Genomic DNA, 4,879 nt, shown 5'->3' on the forward strand with positions numbered 1-4,879 from the left:
GGTTGTTCTTTTGTTTTTGTTTATTAGCCCTGGGTATCCATTGCAACACCTCCACCTGACCTCCATACCTCTGGGCAGATCTTGACAGGAGGGATCTGCACTGTGGAGTGTTTTCCTTGTCACTCCCCTGTTCTCCACTAGCTTTGCCGTTCCCAGGCATATAGGTTTTCTGTGTCTCTATGTATGCACATCTTTTTTTATTTAATAATAATAATAAATATCAGGATGTGCACAAGCGTGCAATAGCTAACATTCCCAGTCCAATCCAGTCAGTAATCAGGTCTCACATTGAGAGAAATGGAGGGTTGTTTTTTTTGAGGAGGGTATCATTATTTGTTTGGTTTGGGGGTCCCCCCCTCCCTGTAGAATAAAACCCTGTCTGGGAGAACCCTGTGTCCCTTTCTTTAAAGAAAAGGGAAGGTGTGGAAGGACAGTTGATCACACATCTTGTCTGGAGCAATGGTGACAATCCTGGGTAGCATTGCCATCTTGTACAGGGCGGCTGTATGCATGACTGGACACTACTGCTTAGCTAATTGTCATGGGTGTCATTAGTAACTGAGAGTTAATGAGTGTACAGTGCACTGGTGATGCAAAGCTAGGCTGAGGAGATGCAAGTGAGGGATTTGGGCAATTGTTCTATGGGGGGTAAATACTGCGTTGTGATATATCAATCCATTCCTGCTGAAATCCCCTCTTTTTATGCAATCATTAAAAAGCTAAAGGAGCTTTTTAACACCCTGATGCATCTGGCATCAGCATGAGCCAAATGAACATTTAGCTTAGTTTTTATGTAATGATCAAAACTATTTATTGAATAGTCCCCCGAGTGGTTAAATTATCAGTTTCCCTTAAAAGTTCACCTGAGTGGGCTTTGGATAAGGAATTGCTAATGTCTTGCCACATTTCACACACTGAGGCACTGGCATGCTATTCCCCCCCTCCCAAAATAGTGAACCCATATTTCATTGTATTGTCCCTTCTAGTAGCTGTGCCTTCTCTTTGCTTCCCATCAAAGAGGTTTTTCCTCTTCAGAAAAGCCTGTATTTTATTCTGAGCAAGTGTGCAAGACAGCAGCACCACTATTATATTTGCATTTTGTTTCTACCAAACAGCATCCATGTGGCATCCAAAAAGATTCAACTTGCCCTCATCTTCTGACTCTTCTCTCACTTTTCCTTCCTTCCTTCCTTCCTTCCTTCCTTCCTTCCTTCCTTCCTTCCTTCCTTTTTGCAATATTTAGGGAGGTATGGGTGGGTTTGCCCTGCACAGGGACTGAGCTATTGTAAAATAAAGTCACAGCCTTGTGAGCAATTGTCCTCATGATGGTCACCTCACTTCTATGGGGAAAAATAGAGTTTTGTGTTCAGAACCCATTTCTTTGCAGAGAACATGTATTAAGGACACTGGCTTTTTACAGTATTTAAATTAACAATTTTGTTAATTTCTACTTTTTCCCCTCTGTACAGAATGCAGGACTTCACCCACATTCTTGGGAGCTAGTGCTTCTCTGTGGAAAAAGCTATTGGTCAAAGCTGCATTTGAATCAACTTTGTGAACAAACTAGATTAGTCCGTTTCTCCTTCCTGTTGTCTCTTCTTCTTTTGCGGGGGGATCAAGTGGCTTGTTTTTAAAACTTGTATGATCAGTCCACTATGCAAACAAATATATAGTGTGGGATATCATCCAATTAAAAAACACCTTACTCAAATAAGCATATGAATCTGAGGTTGCAGTCCTATACACTCTTCCCTAGAAACTTTTCCCAGGACTTAATACTAATACTTAATACTGCATGCAAGACTGGGCAGTTATTAGATCAAGAGTGCAATGTGGAGCTGCCCTAGTTATCAGGCCTGCCACCATTACACAATAGTAGTAAGAATAGCTCAGGTGCTCACAGAATCGGTGCCACCTTCAGAATGCCCCTTTTCGAGGTCTTCCTTTCAGGTGGCTGGATTTGGGGCTTTCAAATTTTGATGGTGCCCTGTGCGATGGCCAACATTCAACGCCCTCCTAGCTCTCTCCTTCCGTTCTAAGTCATTGTTGAGGAGCCCCCCGCCTCTCAGCTCAGCACCCTCTGCCTGTCCCCAGCCCAAATTCATTGTTCTGGACACCAATAAATTGGCAAACTATGAAAATAATAGTTCTGAAGGAGAGAGATTCTTTGTTTTAAAACATTAACAAACCATTAGAAACAAGGGTCAAATTTCAGACAATATACTGTCAGGAGCAACCATAGGGGCGAGGGCTGTATGGAGATTATGGTGTGTGTGTGAAGACTTTGAGCCTTTGATTCCTCCATTGTCCTGATCCAAAACATCCCCATTACACCATGGTTGCTCCATGAGGAGTGCTTCCATTAGCACCAATGAAAAATTTCTCATTCTGCGCTAGGATTTCATAGGAAGAATTAGCCAAATGCCTCTGCTAAGTTGACGTTTGCCACCCACAGGTGATGATGAGCGATGATGCTGAGATCTCAGAAGAGAGATGAGCAAATGCCTCTTCCAAGAAAGAATCTGCTGCCTGAGCATCTTTTTCTTTAATCGATTTATAAAACTGATTGAATTTCTTATAAAGGTACTCAGGGCAGTGGATGGTCGATTCAAAAACAAATAAATTTCAGCTACTGTTTTGCTCTCACTTATTGTTAGCGACCTTACTGTATAAGAAATACTGTTCAAGCTACCAGGATGACTTGCAGTTGCATAGCACAGCACTAGATGGCAGCAGAGAGGCTTCTGTTGATGTCCCTGGCTGCCAAAGCAGCTGGCGAAACAGCAACTACAGATGATGGCATTCCGGTTTCCAGCTGCACAAAGGGAGTTCACTGTCCTGATGACATGGCTTGGCTGTAGTCTGCTGTTATTAGGATGAAAAGTGGGTGAGGCAATACGGGATGGTAGGCTGAGTCACAGGCAGTGGAGGTTCTGGTGAAAACCATTTAAGGTGCCTGAGTCCTGAAAGAGAGAGAGGCTAATTAAATTAATTAGTTTTTGTTTTTTAAAAAGCAAATAAATCAGTGCTCATATTGTACCAAGGGCTCAAGGTGAGCTAGACGGCTAAGGGCATATCTGGATTTGTTTCTGCCCCAGATCAAATGCAAAAGAGGGCTGCTGTACAGGTTTGGCCTCTTAAATGTAGACGGGTACATCACAGGATGACACAGCGCCATTATCACAAATCATAATGCAGCTCAGATGCTGACTCAGTCATTATATTCACTGGCAGTGCGGATAGAGCAAGCTGGTCACATGTGATATGAAAACAGCGCCAGGCCTTGCGTTTACTCTAGAGAGTCTTGGCAGGATTGGAACCAGGTTGTTTAAAGTTTTTTGTTGTTGTTTTTTCTCATTAATACTTCAGTTGGACACAAGACTTCTTCATCTTAGGTAGCCTTTCGCAGCTCGTGGCTCACCAAGCTGCATGCAACGCAACACTATTGTGGCCTCTCAGTCAGCCAATAAAATTAAGTCTTGCTTCTGATGCCCATCTGCCCAGGGGTGCAAAAAAAAATAAATTTAAAAAATGGGGATTGTCAAGTACTTGGCTGACTCACAACTTGTGGTAGGCACATCAGTGCATTTTAGAATTTGGACTTAATGGTCTTATTTGGGAGACTTGCTCTTTATATGGCAAAGTGTGTTACTTCACTCACTTCCACGTGTGGTCAGTTGTCCCTGCAGAGGCACAGCGCTTTCTTGCTTAGTAGGTGGCGTGGGATGATGGGCTTCCTTCCCAAAGTCTTGCCCCGATGGCATCACAGAATGGATGGGCTGCGTTCAGCTTAGGAGGTCATGATGTGCATTCCTCGCCTTATGTATCGGATTAATCCCAGCCACTATGCTTTTTGCGCATCTGTGTGTGGCTGACAGCAGGAAGCAGGGGAGGACTCACTGTTAAAGTAGTTACTGCCAACAGGGATGGGCAAATCTCTCAGTTTCGTTTTTTCTCGGGTTCTCATTTTCCCAGTCTTAATTCAGTTCTCCAAATCTCTACATCTCTACATTTGAATTGATGCTTTTGAATTATGGTGCTGGAGGAGACTCTTGAGAGTCCCATGGACTTCAAGAAGATAAAACGTATCCATTCTTAAGGAAATCAGCCCTGAGTGCTCACTTTGGCCACCTCATGAGAAGAGAAGACTCCCTGGAAAAGACCCTGATGCTGGGAAAGATTGAGGGCACAAGAAGAAGGCGACGACAGAGGACGAGATGGAAAGTGGAAGTGGAAAAGGACGAGATGGAAAGTGCAGTGGAAGACAGGAGTGCCTGGCGTGCTCTGGTCCAGGGGGTCACGAAGAGTCGGACACGACTAAACGACTAAACAACAACATCTCTACATCTGTTGGTGATTAAAAAAAAAGAGAGATCCTCATGAAAATTCATTGTTTTAGTGCAAATTTCTCCCAATAAACACATTTTTAATATGCGATTTTGCCAGCAAACACATATTTCCCTTAATATTTGTATTTCCCCCATTAAAATGCATTTTGTCTGTTATTTTTCACTAATATCTGCATCTTTATGGAAACTTTAGTTATATGCATTGTTGTACACATTTCTTGGCTGGAGAACTGCTTTGCAGAATTCAGACATGCGTGACATTTGAAGAACGGTTGCATTTCAGTTTGCGCATGGTTTCAAAAAGTATGAATTAGGTGAATTTTCCTTTACATGTGAGCTGAATCAAATTCTGCCTCCACCCCATCCTGACCTTCCAATGTATTTGCTGCCAATGTAGTTGCTGCCCTGGGCTCCCTTGGGAAGAAAGGTGGCATATAAATTTAATAATAAATAAATAAAAGCACAGTGGCAACCTCATGCCTGCCAGCTTCCTGACTAGTCCCTCTGCTAGCTTTGTTTCTCATACATTC

The 4,879-nt window shown here is 43.0% G+C and overlaps 1 long non-coding RNA gene across 1 annotated transcript; it reads right to left on the reverse strand.

The window, feature by feature from the left end:
- Positions 1–830: 830 nt before the first annotated feature.
- LOC309531507 lies at positions 831–3,269 on the reverse strand. Its single transcript, XR_014219343.1, has 3 exons — positions 3,041–3,269; positions 2,693–2,963; positions 831–1,280 (listed from the first exon to the last, which is right to left on the reverse strand). It is a non-coding gene; the product is annotated as an uncharacterized lncRNA (long non-coding RNA).
- Between the last annotated feature and the right edge of the window lie 1,610 nt (positions 3,270–4,879).

Source organism: Podarcis vaucheri, assembly GCF_965113315.1.
Source record: "Podarcis vaucheri genome assembly, chromosome: 4".
In the NCBI taxonomy this organism is placed as follows: Eukaryota; Metazoa; Chordata; class Lepidosauria; order Squamata; family Lacertidae; genus Podarcis; species Podarcis vaucheri.